We start from the raw sequence: 20,442 nt of genomic DNA, 5'->3' as shown, positions 1-20,442 counted from the left end.
CTGTGGGTCTTGTGGTCAGAGATTCTCTCCTTGTATCCTTTGTGCGTCTGATACATGGAGGATGCTAGCGATGTACAGTATGCTACCTGTAATTTTTCCTACGTTTGTAGTGAAATGGTATTTGCATAAAATATAAATTTCCTTTTCAATGGGAATTTGGCTGTTTGATATTTTTGCAGACCTCTTCTTAAACGGGGATGGCACAGCAGCATAGTGGTTACCGTAATCATTTTACAGTGCCAGCGATCATGGATAGGGGTTCGATTCCCACTGCTGTCTGTAAGGAGTTTGCTTGTTCTCTCGATGGTTCCCTGCGGCTGCTCCAGTTCCCTCCCACATTCCAAAGAAACATAGTTAGGATTAGCAAGTTGTGGGCATGCTATGTTGGCGCCCCCAGCATATCACAAAACAATAACTCAGATAACGCATTTCGCTATATGCTTTGATCTTTTGATGTACATGTGACAAATAAAGCTAATATTTCATCTTAAAAGCCACATCCAGTCCTTCACTTCCTGTTCTATTGTTACTTGCAGATAAAGTAATCCGTTATCAATTACCCCCACCACCCAGGTCATGCTCTCTTCTCACAGCTGCCATCAGGAAGAAGCTACAGGAGCCTCAGAACCTACACCACTAGGTTCAGGAACAGTTATTACCCATCAACCAGCTCTTAAACCAGTGGGGATAACTTCACTTGTCCCATCACTAAGCTGTTCCCACAACCTATGGACTCACTTTCAAGGACTCTTCATCTCATGTTCTCGATATTTGTTTATTATTTATTTATTTTGCATTTGCACAGTTTGCTGTCGTTTGCACATTGGATGCTTGTCCGCCCTGTTGGGTGCGGTCTTTCGTCAATTCTATTATGTTTGTTGGATTTACTGAGTATGCCCGCAAGAACTCAAATCTCAGGGTGGATATAAGTACTTCGATAATAAACTTTACTTTGAACTTTGAAATAATGTTTGGGGAAATGTCATAAAACCTTTTCTATTAACCTTACATTAAGGAAGTGCAACAAAGTTACCGAACGTCATCTGGAGCCCCAAGTGTGCCTCTCCTCGACAACAGGCATAAGTTCGCATTAGCATTTACTCTCTTCATAAAGGAACTTAGATTACTGAAAGCACTTCTAGTTTGAGAATCCTTATTTAGTGATGCATTTTTTAAAATAAATTTACAGCTATTAGAGATTTATGTCCAACTCCACACTATTGAGGAGCTGGTAAGGAGCACTGGTTGGGGAAATTATTTTAAAGGTACCTACCCAAGGTTGGTTCTCAAGGCCAGGCTGTGATCTACTCAGAGAGGCCTCCATAAGTAATGACAAAGCAGACTTCCAAGCTCATGTTTACTTCAGCAGGCCACGAATGATGCAGATCGGGTCTGTACTAATGAAAAATTATTGTAGGCATCCAGATGTCAATAGAAGCCACTGTGCCTCTCCAGGCTCCTCCATGTATCAGACGGACGAAGAACACAGGCAGAAAGGAACGTGCCTTGTGATTTATTTATTACCTCCAGGTTTTCAATTACATTTTATTTTCTACAGAAATTTTAATCACACGGAGCACGAAAAAAATGTAGCATCACATATCTCAATCCCTAGGCAATGTGTTTTTCTCGTTTTTTTGGACACTTCTACTAATTATAAAGCTATCGAGAGCCAGGTGGGAGGGAAAGTAAGCCCCTGGTAGGGCAGCTGGGATATGATTACTTCTCTAAGAATTCAAAGTTGGCATCCTAACCAAAGGCAAACTGTCATTTTTTTTTGAATAGTGTGCTTTCTTGTTTTTGAGACATGTGATATAATTTGTGACATCGTTGCTCTTTTTTGATTCCACAACATAACAGAGTACCACTTGAACTTGAGAGTCTGGTGGGCATCAGCCCCTTGACGGATCAGAGCAGAGTTATAAATTAGAAGAATTAAATTCAAATATTTTTGAGGATTTCACGAATGCGTCTATGTTCCTAAAATAGACTCCTGTCTCTGTTGAGTCGAGAACATTGCATACAACTGGAGTCTCTGAGCACCAATTTTATCTTGTTTTTGATTTTTTTTTAAAGAGCAGAGCACTCTGTCAGAGAAGATGAAACACCAACTTTCCACAATTGAATTATGTTGTTTGAACAGAAGTGTCTGCAAGATGGGTGCTGAAGAGCTTTGAAACGTACCGAAGTAATATTGAGTTCTAATATTGCCAGCAATGTCTAACTAACGGCACTCTTACTCCTCAGTCAGATGAGTGTAGATTAAAGCTACATTTTAGGACTCTGAATATTTAATCTGATGCGTAGATGAATGCAGAATACAGATGAGGTTGTCCAAAGCTCACTGTGCATTCTAGGTGCAGAGGAAAGATCCCTCTGCATTATTTGAAGAAGTGTATGGGCAGTGTACCTTGTATCCTGACCCAGGTTTATCTCTCAACCACATCACTGAAACAAATTTTCTGAGCATTTATTTATTTATAATTGTGGAGCTTTCCTTGCTGCTGTTTGAGTTCAACATTCCTCTATATTACGCATTGACTACTCTTCTGGAGTACTTTATCAATTGTGAAATCAGATTTACTGGAGGTACCTAACAGACTACTGAGTGTATATCTAATATCTAATGCATTTGATTTTTCTTCTCACTGCTCTTATTTGATCACAGGGCAAAACAAGCTAAAAGAGATACAGAGGTGATTGATATCAGTGGTATTACGAAACTTGCTTTTGAGAAACGCAACAAGCAATTTGAGAACTGTTAACCTTCAGTTGTCTGTGTCCCTTCTCATTGAAGGAAAACTAGACTCAGGATCAATGCCATAGGACAGAAAAAGAAATGCTGGAAGAACTCAGTGAGTCAAGCAGCATCTGTGGAAGGAGAATACAGTCAATATTTTGGATCATTCCATTATATATTTCTTCAGCAGAGAGGTAAGGGCATGAACCATAATACACCTTCAATACATAATCAGAAAATACATGATTATTTTTGAATAAATTACAGATTAAAACTTGTAGGGCCCAAGGCGTAAGAATGGGTGATCGAATGGAATTGCCAATGGCTGGTACAGGCACAATAGGCTCCATGAAGCAGTTACATTAATTCTCTCCCACACAGTAGGAATCATAAGTGAAGAAAACAACTAGTTAGCTAAGCCGCTGACAAACCAGGAAAGGGACAGCTCTGATCCTTGGCCTGCTTTCCGTTAGCTGGTCTCCATCAGTTGTGATGACTCAGCTGTGCAGAGAGTCTGGCAGAGGAGGCACAGTACTTCAAACTGATTGATTATTTAATGGTCTGAATTTTCACAACACATGTTTTTACACAATGCAAACTGTTTTTGGCCAAAACTAGCAATATTATATAACTGATGTTATCCAATAAAAATATTGGAAATGCAACGAGACACTTTTCCTTTTCCTGCCTTTAGAGTTGACTGCGGTACAGGTTGCATGTGTACTGCTTTCTTAACATGGAAGTACAAGTTCAAGTTTATTTGTCATTCAAACACACATAAATAACCATGAATGCAGCCAAACAAAACAGCGTGACTCTTGGGCCAAGGTGCAAAACACAGTACCAGAAGTCATACACAAAACAAGGCAGATATAGCACATATAAGATATCGTTAAAATCCAGTCACATGAAAAACATATATAGTTCAAGACCCTGAGTCCATGAATGTTGCAGCAGTCTGCAGTCGGACACAATACAGCTTCTCTTCTGCCAAGCAAACACTGGGGCTCAGTACCAACTCCAGCCTGGAAGCCACACCACACCGCCTCGGGCAGAGTGCTCTGACTGCAAAGCCTCTCCCCTGGGCATGCGCCTTGAGGTCTAGCCCTCGCTACAACTGACGCCATTTAGCGCCCTCTCTGTGGCCCCTGCTGTCCTCCAATATACCAGTGAGGTAATGGATGAAATAAGCACAAGCTTACCAAATTGCAATCAGACCACCTCACATAGACGACTGAAATATGTACTAGTCAGAACAAAAAGAAAATGCAGAGATTTGCCGCCTGCTTCTTTTGGAGTGTGCAAACAGAATGAAAGGATTGGGCTGTCAGTTTTAGCAAGACAGAGTTAGTTGATCTCGCAAGCAACGGATCAGAGTGAAGATGTGGTCCTGACACATCTCATTGTACATGGCTGTGGATGGTTTATTAGCTACAGGAAGAGGAGGTGCCTGGAACAACCTTACAGTCAGCAGTGACAAGACCGGCATATGAGTGGTAAATAAAAAGCTGAAACATGCACAGCCACGTTCAGCCAGGAGTATCAAATAAATCGTTTATGTCAACCTATTGAGATGTCCATGGAGGAATGCTGCCAACTGGCACATTCTGGGGTGTAGGATTATGTTTGTTCGTTTGTTTTATTAGGTATTGAGATACAGCACAGAATAGGCCCTTCCGGCCCTTTGGCCGTGCTGCCCAGCAATCCCCTGATTTAAGCCTAGGACAATTTACAATGACCAATTAACTTGGACTGTGGGAGGAAACCAGAGCACCCAGAGGAAACCCACACCATCACAGGGAGAACATACAAACTCCTTACAGACAGCGACAGCACTACTTAAAGAGTTCACCATGAAGGTAAGAATGAAGAGGCATTGCATGATTTATTCATGTAAATAATCTTTTTATTATTACGAAAAATGTTTATTTTGACATAAAAATATTCTCATCTTTCTCCCAAGAACCCCACCATCACAGGAGTGAGTTTTCAGTCACTTTCCTTTGCTCAATGCAATATCAAGAAATGGTTGGCGGTGTTGAATGCTGCAAAAGCAATGGAACTTAACAACATCCCAGCACTACACTACACCAACTAAGTATTGGGAGTTGCCATTGATCGTGGCACTTACTCCCCAATAAGCAACTCACTCCAGCCAAGTTTGAGTTTTAACGGGGCCGCTCAGTCCTGGACCTCATCACAGTGTTGGTCCAAACATGGGAGCGACCAGAATTCCAGAGGTGAAGTGAGAATGACTGTCATTCAAAGTTAAAAGTAAAATTTATTATCAAAGTACATATATCTCACTGTTAACAACCACATGACTCATTCTCTTGTGAGCATACTCAATAATAGAATCGATGAAAGACCACACCGATTTGAGTGTTTAACCAATGTGCAAAAGTCAACAAACAGTGCAAATACAAATAAACAGTAATAATGATAATAAATAAATAAGCAATAAATATTGAGAACATGAGATGAAGAATCTTTGAAAGTGAGTGCATAAGTTTCAATGTTGGGGCAAGTAACGTTGAGGGAAGTTATTCCCTTTTGGTTCAAGAGCCTGATGGTTGAGGGGTAGTAACCATACCTGAATCTGGTGGTGTGAGCCCTGAGGCTCCTGTACCTTCTTTCTGATGGCAGCAGCGGGAAGAGGGCATGGCCTGAGTAATGGAGGTCCCCGATGATGGATGATAACGTTCCTGCAACAACGCTTCATATTGATGTGCTCAATGGTGGGGCGAGCTTTCCTTGCCCACAAGGCAGCATTTGGCTGTGGCTTGTTATAATGAATTTAGTGGGCATAAAAGGGAAAAACTCCAGCGGATGGAGTCATACCTCACACAAAAGAAAATGGGTGTGATTTTTGGGGGTCAGTCATCCACAGCATATCACTGCAGGATTTCTTCAAAGCAGGGTCATTGGCCCAGCTGCTTCATCAAAGAGCTTCTCAGTTCCATTGACTGCTCCTCATCAAATGAATGAGCCATGAGATCCACACAATATTCAGCCATAGACTGTCAAGTGATATTTCAATTGTTCAGTTCTCCACCAACACAATCCTGGGAGATAATATTGGCTAGAAATTCATCTGTGCCACCAATGTAAATGACATGGCCACAAGAGCACATCAGCGTGTCCTGTAAAATTTTCTTTCCTTCCTGACACCCAAAGGCCTTTCCAAGTCACAAGGCAGGAACATGATGGAACAACCTCCAATGGAATTGGAATTGGTTTATTGTTCTCACATGCATTGAGAAACAGTGAAAAGCTTGTTATGTATATTGTTCATACAGATCAATTCATTACACGGTGCATCGAGGTAGAACAAGGCAAAACAATAACAAAATGCGGAATAAAGTGCAACAGCTACCGAAAATGTGCAGTGCAGGTCTCTCTCTGGCTATCCATCCCATGGGATGATGATGGTTCCTTTCAGTCAGTTAGTGGGGTGGTACCCCACCCCCCAGAAAGGAACAGCGTGTGCGTGAGTGGGGGGTTGCACAGGTCCAGACCCACCCTCTCGACATCCCCTCCCAGATCCAGCGGCATGGTGGGGTCCAAGACGGCTGGGGGAAGTTCTGTTGCAGTGAATGGCCAGACCGAGCTTCGACGCAAGGGATGCCCTTTCCGCGCTTCACGACACGTGTTTGCTAGATGACCGTGACCCTACGAGAGGGTTCATCCGCCCTTTGACAGGTCTTGTCTTTCGTCCTGTGGGTGTTTCGCCACCCTCCTCACCAGGCAAGCCTGGTGGGGGAGCCGGTTTAGTCGCCGACCACCCGACCATGCGACAGGTAGTACTGGGTTACATGGTACCAGTAGCACTCAGACCAGTGACCTGACCAGAGTGCAGTGCAGGTAAACAGTAAAGTGAAAGATCATAATGAGGTAAATTAAGAGGCCAAGGGTCCATCTGATCATATTAGTGAACTATTCAAAAGTCTGAATAATAACTGCTGATTTCTTAAGCGACCTTCATTTTGTGTGTTGGTGAAATATAGAGCAATTCCACATAGCAATCACATTTTTGATTCTTTATCCAAATATATTTCCCTCAAACCAGCATGGTAACTTCTAGCAGTGTTGAAATTACTTTTTAAAAAAACAGTTGAATTAAAATGAAAGCTTTAAATATGGTTGGGCAAATTGAAAGACTAGAAAATCGTTAACTGAAGGATGGGTGTTACGCCAAGCTGGCAGACCAAATGGCTAGCAGTTAATTGGCAATTAACAGTACTTGAGCTAGTGGTCGGTGCTTTCAGGCTTTCGTATCTTCTCCCTGATGGAAGGGGGAGAAGAGAAAATGTTAAGGATGGGTTGGGTCTTCGATTATGTTGGCTGCTTTACTGAGGCAGCGAGGAGTATAGACAGAGTCCATGGAGGGGAGGCTGGTTTCCGTGACGTGCTGAGCTGTGTCCACAACGCTCCGCAGTCTCTTGTGGCCACATACAGAACAGTACAGTTATCATGCCTGGATGAATACAGCATCATCATCTATGCTGGCTCACAGACCAACTTTATACTTCTATCAATCTTCCAGATAACCTATTCTCACCCCCTTTCAATTTTAACTCTCACCTACACATTAGAGGAAATTTATACAGGCCAACTAACCTACCAACTCGCACATTTTTGGCTGCGGGGGTGGGGGGGGTACTAAAGCACTTGCCGGAATGCAATCATAAAGAGACAACTTCAGGATAACGGCACCATTTGGAGGAATTGATGGCGTGGGGGATGTTAGTGAGTGTCTGGAAGTGGTGAGTGTGCGGTTGTTGATGTGTGCGCGTGCGTTGAGTAGGAAGGTGTGTGATGTGGGGCGATGAGCGTTTGGGAGGGTGATAATTTGGGGTTGTTGATAAGTGTGGGGAATATTGATGCATATGGGGGATTGGTGAGAAGTGTGAAGGTATTGAGCCTAGAAAGGGTGGGAGGGAGAGTGGTTGTTGATGACTGTGGAATGACGAGGACAGGAATGGTAGTAAGTGATGGAAATCTAAGGCAAATACAGAAAGGTCTGGAATTTCTCAGTTCTTAAGAAGCATTTGTGGAGGCAGAATACCACATGCCCTCCCACACTAACATCTGTCATTGGCCTCTTGTACTGTTTTTACAAAGTCCAACTTAAGCTGAAGAAAAATTATCTCATCTGCTGAGTTGGCATATTGCAGTTTAACCATAACCATATAACCATATAACAATTACAGCACGGAAACAGGCCATCTTGGCCCTTCTAGTCTGTGCCGAACTCTTACTCTCACCTAGTCCCACCAACCCCTACTCAGCCCATAACCCTCCATTCCTTTCCTGTCCATATAGCTGTCCAATTTAACTTTAAATGACAACATCGAACCCGCCTCAACCACTTCTGCTGGAAGCTCGTTCCACACAGCTCCGCTCTCTGAGTAAAGAAGTTCCCCCTCATGTTACCCCTGAATTTTTGCCCTTTAACTCTCAACTCATGTCCTCTTGTTTGAATCTTCCCCACTCTCAATGGAAAAAGCCTATCCACGTCAACTCTATCTATCCCCCTCATAATTTTAAATACCTCTATCAAGTCCCCCCTCAACCTTCTACGTTCCAAAGAATAAAGACCCAACTTGTTCAACCTCTCTCTGTAACATAGGTGATGAAACCCAGGTAACATTCTAGTAAATCTTCTCTGTACTCTCTCTATTTTGTTGACATCTTTCCTATAATTCGGAATTTATAAAATTTATAGAATTTCTGTAGAAAGGTTATCAACTTACAGCGCTGTTTCTCTCTCCACAGATGCTGCCTAGTTTGCTGCATTTTCTGGTTTCAGATCAGGGGCAACAGTTGATATTCAACGACATGTTGTATAAAATCTTTCATCTCCAGCCAAAAGAAAAGACAAGGATCTCCGTTTAACATCTCATCCAAAAGATCGCACGTCCATCATTTCAAGCTTTCCTCAGTCGTACTGAATTGTCAGCCACGATTTAAAACGGAAATTCTGCTATCCTTGATCTGTCATCCCCGCCTATATTTAAATTCACCTCGCAAAAATCAGTTGACACTTAACTGTCCTCTTTCAGTTCAAGTACAATTATAAAATTTAAAAAAAGAGAAACTCCAGAAACACACAAAAAGTTAGGCAACATTTGTGGATAGAGAAACAGTTTGACATTTCAGGTTGGTGAAGCTTTTCAGAACTTTAAAAATAAAGGAAATTAAGAATGGACAATAAATATTAGATTTGCAAATAAGTAATAGAAAAAGTCCCGAAAATTATTTTTACGAAAAAGTTTTTTTCTCAAATTATATATCTGTGTATTTTATTAGCATTGCTTGCATATATTTGGGCACAATATAGTATCAAGGTCCCGCCTTGCTCCTACTGTTATTGTCTCTTCCAAATAAAGCTTCTCCGATATTTAGGTTTTGATTGGCTACGTGTTTTATCAATCAATCTAAGACGGTAGCTATGGGCTACTTCATGTGTGACGTCAAGTAGTCCCACTCAGCCTAACTTGCTGCCACCTAGGTAGCCCCGCCTTCAATGTTCCCGGTGATTGGGTGGACGCTGGATCATCTACTCTTGTGATTCGTTAATAAGAATGTCCATCAAGTTGGGGCGGCGAGTTTTCCGGTGTGAAGATTGGTTGGTTCTGGCTTGGTCTCGTGCGGGCCTTTAAACTCAAGGGGTAAGGGCGCGCGAGGCCAGTGGTGGTTTGTTGGGGGGCCGAGGGAGGGGTGGTTGTTGCCGGTTCTCATGGGCAGCCCCTCCGGATGGGGCGATCTTAGTGCCGAAGAGGGCTCTCTGTGCGAGAGGAGTCGTTGAGCGAGACGGAGGGGGGTGTGGCACGAAGCTCACGCTGGGGCTAGCTATTTTCAACGGTATTCTTCCCCGTTTATAACTCTTGAGGTGCGAAATGAGGGGGCGTGGGGTGAAGTGAGAGCGCCATTTGCAGCCTACGCCTCAGGGCCCAGTGATGGTTGGTGGGCTTCAACTTGGTGTCTTCTCTTAGGGCTGAGGGTCCTCCAACTCCCGTGCGTCTGTGTGAAGGCAGAGGCGGGCTGAGCTCGCAAGCAAGCTACTGGCTGGTGCATTTCGTTTTAACCGATCCTTTCTGATGTGCTTGTTCAGATTGCATTATTTTCGTTGTGAAATTGCAGCAATTTACTTTTTTTAATCACAGATTTATTGAACCGCATCCTGGATGTCATGGGTGTCGAACGGGTTCTCCATGAATTGCATGGAGGTGTTAGCAAACAGAATCTATTGCAATGTTAAGGGATGCTTATTAAGATGCTGGATGAGTCTGTCAGCATTGTCTTTTTAGTTAAAATAGAAAATAATGGATTTGCCGACAAAACTAAAAATTGTAACTACGTGATTAAATAAGCATGTGATTTGTTTTTGGAAGTAAAGACAATCGACTGCTACGTTGCTGCTAACAGGAGTGCATTAAAATCGCAAGGATAATTAAAACTAAGTGTATTAGCCATTTTGATAAAACTTCGTATATAGTGTGTTTGTTCTGTGAGTGATTTGGATGCTGATCCCACTAATGTTTTTTTCTGCATGATGCAGAAAACTGCTTGACAGCAGTGAAATCCCGAAGTTGATCTATTGTATCTGAGATGGATATTGACATTGTCATAAGCACATAGTTAAGTTAAAAACATTTTGTGTACTGTTCTGTGCACGTTCATTGAAGAATGAAGAATTCCCTCTGTCATAAGAAGCATTATCTCCTGATAATTTTGTCAGTGGTTTTCAGGAATGAAGTAGACTTTTGTGTAAGTAACATTATAGAAGAATGGAAATTGAAGCATCTGTGTCAAGCAATTTTTTGAGCAAGATTATAGCTATGCAAAAAGCTTGCAACATTAGTTCCACAAAATGTGTCTGTATTGTGATTTCGAAAACAACAAAAATGCCACTTAGACCATTAGACCAAGTCTGTTACAAGTCCTGACGAAGGGTCTCGTCCCGACGAAGGGTCTCGGCCCGAAACGTCGACTGTACCTCTTCCTAGAGATGCTGCCTGGCCTGCTGCGTTCACCAGCAACTTTTATGTGTGTTGTCTGTTACAAGTTAATGCCTCTGAACTGGTATAGCTGTTCAGTCCTTATCTTCTAATGTGGCTTGCTATCAAATGTTGTTTACTTGCTTGTGAATTAATTGGGGATATTTTACAAAATTTTAAATCTGGTACATTTAACTTGTATTTGAAATGAATGCTTCTACCTAGGTGTGGTTGGGACAGGAGAAGGAAAGTAAAGACACTCTCCTGCTTTGCATAAACAAGAGAAAATCTGCAGATGCTGGAAATCTGAGCAACACACACAAAATGTTGGAGGAACTCAGCAGGCCAGGCAGCATCTATATGGTGGGGGAGAGAGTATAGTCGACATTTGGGCTGAGATGTTTCGGCATGATGGAGGGTTTCGGCCCAAAACGTCGACTGTACTTTTTTTCCGTAGATGCTGCTTAGCCTGCTGAAGCCCTCCAGCATTTTGTGTGTTGCTCCTGTTTTGCATTGCTGTTGGGTGTCCTTTTTGTTGCAAAATGTATGTGTGACTGTACATCAAGGAATAATAACCTGTGTGTGTATGTATATAGTAACTTTTTGGGTGAAGTAACGGAAGTCTACTGGACTGAGTTACTTTAGGACTGAAGAAATTCTAACAAGTATTGGAACTGTTTTGCAATTGAGTCAAACGCCTTGTATAAACTTTGCTGTCCTAGTCAAGCTTGTTAGATGAAACTCTATAGTTTCCTTCAACTTGCAGTTTATTCCCCATTGTGCATACTATGTATAAAAGTATTTTCTTGTATTGCTCACACTGACATAGTATTTGTCAAGTGTTTGCTATCTGTCTTGCTAATGTAGTAATATTTATTTGAAAATACAGTCTTAACTTGGAAGTGTGTTCAATAGTGCTGCAAGTATTTTCATAATTGAAATTGCATATACAATCATTTAAAGTCTTACTAATTGTATTGATGTTTTTGATTTTTATCGCTGGGCACCTCCATTCTTGCTTTAACTTGGTACTAATTTCTAATAGTGGCTATGACTAAAATTTAAAATGCTGTAAGTTTTGATTCATTTAAGTAACAGTCGTTGTACTTGTATCTATTTAAGTCTTTATTGCTGTCCAAGTGACTTGAACAAGGAACAAAATGTTATTTTCCCTCCCTTCCTTTCTCTTCCACTCCGCAGACCTAATTGGATTATGTTTGTAGAAATTCATTATAGTTAGGCAGTTGAATCCCCAGATTTTTGAGCATCTGTTGTCTTTTATGGACCCCCCCCCCCCGGCAAAAGGATGCCTTTTGGAAGAAGGTGAGGTGGGTGGTAGATGATATTGAGTTGAATTTCTCTATCATATTAGGTGGAGAGGGGAGAGGAAAAAAATCTCCAGTTTGTTAAATGTGTTGAAATAGGCAACATTCCCTGCACAAGTTATTTATCATGTTGAAGGCACTTAAATTCTGTTTAATTCTTCGGGTAAAGGGAACACCGATATGTTTAAAGTTGCTCTTTTTTTGGAACAGAGGTAACAACTGTGCCTTCACAGATACAAACATCTACATTCTGAAGTTGATTAAAAGAAAACTTGCTTGTTTCACTAACAATTAGATTTGATTGAAGTTTTTGGTGCCCCATGTCTTTAGAACAGGCCGATCTTTGGCAAATGTGATTTGGGCAAGTTTATAGTACGAGTTTTGGATTATTTCAGTGATTTTTCTAGCAAATTAAATGATGAATGTTCCAGTATTTTCACTTCATAGTTGCACATTTTACCTCCAGTTGGTTCTTTCATGTTCTAGTGAAACAATAGGTGGAACTTGTACAACATAAATTATAGTGCAAGTTGCGTGTATTGTACCTTGAATCATTTTCTCTACTCTTGCTTTTATTGATTACTGCATGGATTTTTTTCCCTCATTCTCTGTACTCCACCCTAAATCAACTAAAATTTAGATTAACTTGAAATAACAACTGCTGATTTCTTAAGTTATCTTCATTTTGTGTGTTGGTGAACTGTAGAACAATTCCATACAGCAATCAATGTTTTGATTCTTAATCCAGTATTTCCCTATTTCCCTCTAATCTGCATGGTAACATTTTGCAGCATTGAAATTACTTTTTACAGTTTAGGTTCAGTTAAAATGTAAACTTTAAAATATGGTTGGACAAAATGAATGACTAGAAAATAGAGTTAACTGAAGGAAGGGGTATTATGCCAAGCTGAAAGAGCAAATAGCTAGCAATTAATGAGAACTTCATGTGTTTCAGTAATTGCAATAAGTGAAGACCCAGGCATAGTTGCAGTAAATTTCTTAAAAGTTTGGGGAAGGCAGTTTTAGACAGTAGCACCTAGTCAGCTGAGGGGATTGACCACAGTGCTGGAATGAGTCTTTTTCAAGCGTCTGATGTACAACAGGTCACATTATAGAAGCATGAAATACTGGGTTATAATGTTATTGGAGGCAACTTGGATGGAAGGTCATGGTACAGTTTCATAACCAGAATGAAAGTATTGAAATTAAAACATGGAGTCAGTTTTTTAAAAAAAGTTTCCCTTCTCTTCACTTGCCCATTAACTCCCTCTTGGTCCCCTCAATCCCTTTCTTCTATGATCCGCTGTTCTCTCCTTTTAGATTTCTTCTTTAGTCCTTTACCTCTTCCACCAATTCCCTCCAGACTTTTGCTTTGTTTTCCCTCTCTGCCTTCTTCACCCACTGCACCTGGTTGCACCTATCATCTGCCAACTTGTACTCCTTCCCTTTCCCTACCCTATTGCTTCTGACCCCTTCCTTTCCTGTCCTGATAAAGGGTCTTGGCCTGAAATATTAACTGTTTATTTCCTTGCGTAGATATTGCCTGACTTGGTGAGTTCCTCCAGCATTTTGTGTGTATTATTCAAGCATCTGCAGAATGTCTTGTAGAGGCAATAATTGTTAACTTTTTTTTTTAAATCTTGGATAAGTATGAAAATTCAATCGACTTTACCTTTGAACCTACTTTGTTATTCTTGATACTTAGTGAAGATAATCAAGAATCTGTTTTAGACTAAACTTTTAAGATTATAGAGAACAGTGGCTATAGAGTAAGATTTTTGTGTATTTACTTTGATAAAGGTAACAAACTAAAATTTGCTAATGCATTTATATGCTTAGTTACAAAGTAAGGAGTTCTTTTACACTTATGTCCTTTGACAAGCTATGGAAAAGAACACTCTCTGGTTCTTTCATTTTAAGAACACATGCATGCCCTCTTAGAACATTACCTGGACAAGATCAAAATGTTTGTCTTTATCTTGCTCAAGTTGGTTTATCTCTTTTGGTTATCCACAGAATAGTTACCAGAATTTGCTATATTTTAATAACATTCTAAAATCTGTTAGTAACAAATACTACTTGATGTATTTAACTTCTGGCTCTTCATTTAGCATTTTTAAAAAAAAATTGAATGAAACAATTGTGCTGAAGTGAATTGGGGATAAATGACACAATTGTGCTTAAATGAATTGTGGGGAGGATAAATAATGACTATAGATATTTTAGAAATTCATTGCATTTATATCCCCTATAGCCAAGGAACATGAGACTAGCCTACATTACTAGGCATTTTCCCCCCAAATGGCTAGCACTAGAACAGAAGGAATAGGCATATTCCCTTTTGAATCTTCAATTAGATTGCTGATTTGGTCTTTCCCTTGGTTACACTGTTCTCATTATTTCCTATAATTCTCAATTACTGTATAGACCATACATTTATTCAGTAATTCAGTATCCATATTTCTCTAGATGGGAAATTCCAAAGATTTGGGACTTGCCTGGGGGAGGGCAGGGAGAAGTTCTTCCTTGCTTCTCTCAATAGGTGCCTCATTTTAAAGATGTTCCACTGATTTCTAGATTTGAGGAAAGCATCCCCTCAGCAATCATTAAGTATCTCAATCTGTGTTTAGGTCATTTGATATTTGGTTTGAGACAGGTGCTTATGTGTGCATTTCCTTTCCAAGATGCCCTAACTTGATCACTGAGTTATACAGCACAGAAGCAAACCCATTGAGTTTCTACCAGCCATAAGATACCCACTTGTGCTTTTTTTTTTAAAAGTCATTTTCTGCACATTTGTATCGGCTTCCACCAGATTCTGTTTGGTTACTGTAGAAGCAATTTGATGGCCTTTTAACCTATCAACAAGCATGTGATTGAAATGTGGGAGGCAACTCGTAGTCGCAGCAGAAACCCATGCAAACGCAACACTAAAGTGGGGATTGAGCTCAGATTGCTGAAGCTGTGAGGCAGCAGTCAACTAGCCGTACCACTGTGCTACCTTGCAATAATCTCGGGCAACATCTTGTACGAAGTTTCTTTCTTTTCTTTTTCAATCTTTATTAGTTTCATAAAGTATAAACAAAGCAATAATACAAAATTGTTGGGAATACATTGTTATACTTAAGTAATTATAAAACCAAATGGTATTAATTGACAAAACTCCCAATCATGTAGGATGCCAATGAATAATACAGGACAAAAAGAAAATAACTAGAGAAAAATCATGAAAAAAGAAAAAAATTTTAAAAAACACCCCCCCCCCAAAAAAAAACTAATCTAAACAGAATTAATCAACTAAACTAAAAAGACTTGGGCAATTTTAACAACGTAAAAATGGAAGAAAAGAAAACCTTGGTGTTGACGACTCCGTTCCTCTCAACTAACACTACAGAGAAGTAAAATAAGTTTGGAAATGGCCAAATTACATCATATGAAAATGCTGAATAAATGGCCTCCAAGTTTTTTTCAAATTTAATGGAAGGGTCATAAACCACACTTCTAATTTTTTTTCCAAATTTAAACACAACATAGTTTGTGAAAACCTGTGAAATACAGTAGGAGGGTTAATCTCTTTCCAATTCAGCAAAATGGATCTTCTAGCCATTAAAGTAAGAAATGCAATCATCCGACGAGCTGAAGAGGTTAAATGATTTGAGTCTATCATTGGTAATCCAAAAATAGCAGTAATTGGGTGAGGTTATAAGTCTGTATTCAAAACCGTTGAAATAATGTCAAAAATATCTTTCCAATATTTTTCCAACGAAGGACATGATCGAAACATGTGAGTTAAAGAAGTTTCAATCCCATTCATCTGGCTACTCCATATTCTAGTGATAAAACTGGATATAGGTTAAGTTTTTGAGGATCCAGAATGTGGGAATGAACTTCAGCGTTGTGCTTAATGACTAGAACAAACTTTTGGGCAGTGATCAGGAAAATTAACATGCAATTAGAAGCATGCTAGTGGATAATACTTTATCATATTTTGACTAAATATTCTAGTCCTGCTACAGAGACTTGAGCACAAATATCCCGTTCATTAGGGAGGGCCTGATGTGTTACTGAAAATTATTAATTGTAGGATATAGAGATTTGTCTTGGAACAATCATGGGTAGAGTTTGGGAAGAATGATGTAAGTACGATAGTTATAGTATAGGCTTCGTCATAGCCATTGGGAGGTGATGGAACAGCTATGTGGGAGATGATGGATATTAAAAACAGGGTTGTTCCAGGTAAGTTTAATTTTGATTTTCCCAACATTGAATTAGTTACAGGTGAATAAATAGCTCAGAATATGTTAGATGCGTCTTGAGGGTCTCTTGAAACAATGGTCCAACCAGGAAAGCTGCTGTAGGAGACCTTGTACTAGGAAGTGAGTCAAGCCAGGTAATTCAGGCTTCAGTAAGGGAGTAATTTTGGAACCGTGATCTTAATTCCTTAAATTCTAAGATCTTTATAAGATTGGTTCTCATGATAAAATGCTAAATTGGCAAAGGCTAATTGCAACAGTTCTAGGTAGTAACTGGGGAAAGTAGATTAGTTTTTTGGGGGGGGTGTTGTAAATCCACATCTAATGTTGAAGTTTCAAAGGCTAGCCTGTTAGAGTTCAGTGCCAGCATTTTCTGAAGAAGACAAGATTTGGAAAACTTGGGTGGCATAGACATTGTAAATTGAGTCAAAAAGTGGGGGGTGGAGTGGAGTTTGGATAAGGTTTAGGAAGCTGAAATCAGACAGCTGTGAGGAATATAAAGGAATATGAAAAGAAACCAGAATTATAAGAGCTGAAGTGGAGGGGGCCTTAATGTCCTTAAAGTCAGATTAAGGAGAATCCTGAGGCATTTTGTATGTTCATTGGGAAGTCTAGGAAAGGATAGGTCCACTGGAGGTCAGTGGAAGTGAGCATCAACATCACCAAGGAGAAGGATGTTCACATTCTAGGACATACTGGAAAGAAGGTGGTATTGGGCCTCATGAAAAACGGTATAGTGGTCTCTGGGAATCTATCGTATATTGAGGGAAACAATGGAGGAGATTTCTAGGGCCTTGACAGAGATCTTTATTTCCTTCAGCCACGGTGAGAAGACCAGAGACTAGCGAGTGTTGTTTATTTGAGGGCAACATAGATAATCTAGGAAGTGATGGGTAGATGAGTTTTACATCAATGCTGGGGAAATTCGTTGAATGTGGGTTTTTTTCCCACACTTTGACAAATGTGGACCTATTGGGGATGGTCAGCATGCTTCTGTGTGGGGGAAGTCCTCTCTCATTTGTCCTTTTTGAAGCAACAAAGATGAGAAAGATAAGGCAGTGGATACCTTGAAAGTATTTGACAAGATCCTGCATGGTAGGCTGTTCTAGGAGATTAATTTACAAAGGATCCATGGTGAGATGGTAAATTTGATAGAAAATTGGCTTAGACAGCAGGCACAGTGGAGGAGCATTAGGAGCATTTCATTTTTCTGTGACATCTGAAGTGCAAGGGTCAATTCTGGGGTGTGTGTGTGTATAGTCATACTTTATTGATCCCAGGGGAAATTGGTGTTCGTTACAGTTGCACCATAAATAATGAAATAGTAATATGTAAATTATGCCAGGAAATAAGTCCAGGACCAGCCCATTGGCTCAGGGTGTCTCTGATCCTCCAAGGGAGGGGGGGGCAGGTGTGTGTGTGTGGTGAAGAAGGTTGTAACAGGATTTGGCAGGGTATAGGTCAGTTGGAGAAATGGCTGAAGTCTTGTGCATATATTCTGGGAGGTCAGCTGCAAGGGAAAAGTATACTAAGTGGCAGAACCTTTAAGAGTACAGGGATCTTGGGTTGCATGTCCATAAGTCCCTGAAAGTTGCAACACAGATGGTCGTTGTGGAAAAGAAGCTACAGTATGCTTGTTTTCATTGTTGTAGAAAAGTACTGCACAGAAATGTGTCCTTTGGGCAATCTAGTCTGTGAAGAATTACTTAAACTGCCTTGTCCCATTGACTTGCATCCGGACCATCTCCCTCCATAACCCTGTCACCTTTGCATCTATCCAAACTTCTCATTAAACGTTGAAATCGAGCTTGCATGCACTACTTGCACTGCCAGCTCATTCCACACTCATGACCCTCTGAAGAAATTTCTCTCATGTTTCCCTTTAACATTCTACCTTTCACCCTAAAGAAATGACCTCTAGTTGTAGTCCCACCCAACCTCAGTTGGAAAAGCCTACTTGCATTTGCCCTATGTATAACCCTCATTCCAGCTTGTTCATTCATTTAGAGATGTCTACCTTGCTGTTCTCTAAGGAGTTTGTACGTTCTCCCCATGACTGTATGGGTTTTTTCCAGGTGCTCGGGTTTCCTCCCACAGTCCAAAGATGTTCCAGTTGGTAAGTTAATTGGTTATTGTAAATATCCTGTGATTAAGCTGGGGTTGGTGGGAGGCATGACTTAAAGGGCCTAGTCCACACTGTATTTCAATACACAATAATTTTGTATACCTATCAAATCTCCCCTCAACCTTTTGTACGTTCTCAGGAATAAAGTCCTGACCTATTCAATCTTTCCTTTTAACTCAGTCCTCCAGTTCTGGCAACATCCTTGTAAGTTTTTTCTATTCAACCTTATTTGTATCTTTACAAATTGGCGCTTACCAATGTCTTGTACAACTTCAACATAACATCCTATCTTCTGTACTCAATACTTTGATTTATTGACAGCTAATGTGACAAAAACTTTCTTTACAACCCTCTCTACTTATGATACCACTTCCAATGAATTATGGACCTGTAGTCCCAGATCCCTTTGTTCTGCCGCCCTCCTCAGTGCCCTACTATTTAAGACCTACCAGGGATAGTCCTCCCAAAGTGCAATACCACACACTTATCTGCATTAAATTCTACCTGCCATTTTTCAGCCCACTTTCAGTTGGTCCAGTCCCCACTGCAAGCTCTGATATTCTTCCTTGCTGTCCACTACATCCCAAATCTTGGTGTCATCTGTGAATTTGTTTCTTCAGTTAACCACATTATCATCCAGATCATTGATATAGATGACAAACAACAATGGGCCCAGTGCCACTCCCTGTAGCACTCTATTAGCCACAGGCTTCCAGTCAGAAAGATGGCCATCTACTACCATTCTCTGGCTTTTCCCACAAAGCTAATGTCAAATCCAATTTACTGCCTCGTTTTGAATGCCAAGTGACTGAACCTTATTGACGAACCTGCTTTCATTGAGGCATTGCGTACCAAAGCCGGATATCATGTTGAAGATGTATAAAACTTTTGTTAGGACACATTTGGGGTATTTAAAAATTCTGGTCATCCCACTTTTTGTCAAGAAGGAAAGACTTCCGTTAGAGTCCATGCAGAGAAGGTTCACCAAGTTGATTCCTAGGATGAACAGGATATCAGTAATGATTAGGCTATAGTCATTAGATTTTTCTTTTAAAGAAAACCATAGATGATGAAACATATTGAGAGGGCTTAAAAGGCAAGTGATGGAAGATGTTTCCCTCTGGTAGAGTGAGTCTAGATTATCTGGGTGCGAAGTCATTGTACAAGGATAAGAAGTCGCCAATTTCATTTGTAGACTAGAATTTTCTGCCTCAGAAGTTGCTGAATCTTTGGAATTCTTCTTCTACTCCGGAGGACTGTGGATATACTTGAGCAGAAGTTGACAGACATGAGTCCCAAGAGTTGAAGTACACAGGAAGAGTAGGGAAAGTATTTTGAGGCCTGGTCGTATCATGTGGCCAAGCAGCTTCAGAAACTGGCTGCAACTGCCACTACCACCTAAAGTTTCTTGTGTTCTTGGGGTCTGAAATGTTGCTTCCAGGGTAATAAATGTGGTGTATTCACTTGGTGAATTCAAAAGGGAAATGGTTAAGTGTGTGGAAAGGAGAAAATTGCAAGTTTGTAGAGAAGATAGTAACAGCTTGTTCATATAAGAGCAAACAGCTATGATCAGAGGATCATTGTTCTGCAGTTCTGTTGCTTCCAAATAAATTAGCAGTTAATGTGTGGTATGTTAATTAGACTGATCAGAGGTAGGTGTAGGTGTAGGTCCTAGCAATCTTGTCATTCTGCCTTTAAGAATTTGTGACATTGTTAAAGTTAAGCCATCTGTTTTCATGTCTAGAAATCCAATATAGTGAACTTTGATTACATTTGTACAATTATTTTCTTTTGTGCCTTTTGTTCCAAGAAACAAATTTAAAACACAACTTAAAAGGTATCAATTGCTGTTATGAGAAAGATTAATAGGATCATTTGATTAGTTGTTTAACACTTTTACATTTTCTAGGGCAGAACTAATTGTCCTGATGAAGTGTCTTGGCCGAAACATTGACTGTACTCTTTTCTGTAGATGCTGTCTGGCCTGCTGAATTCC

General features: G+C 40.3%; 1 protein-coding gene across 5 annotated transcripts in view; it reads left to right on the top strand.

The window, feature by feature from the left end:
- Positions 1 to 9,349: 9,349 nt before the first annotated feature.
- Positions 9,350 to 20,442, top strand: part of LOC134337501 (guanine nucleotide-binding protein G(I)/G(S)/G(O) subunit gamma-7) — a 160,006-nt gene continuing 148,913 nt past the window's right edge. For 2 of the 5 annotated variants that reach the window (XM_063032581.1, XM_063032580.1), the window contains exon 1: positions 9,461 to 9,607. The gene's annotated coding sequence lies outside the window, so the exon portion shown is untranslated. The other 3 variants (XM_063032577.1, XM_063032578.1, XM_063032579.1) reach the window with 3 other exon arrangements.

The sequence above is a fragment of the Mobula hypostoma genome, chromosome 24 (assembly GCF_963921235.1).
Source record: "Mobula hypostoma chromosome 24, sMobHyp1.1, whole genome shotgun sequence".
NCBI lineage: Eukaryota > Metazoa > Chordata > Chondrichthyes > Myliobatiformes > Myliobatidae > Mobula > Mobula hypostoma.
The sequence above is the reverse complement of the archived record's forward strand: the minus strand, read 5'-3'. Positions and strand labels throughout refer to the sequence as shown.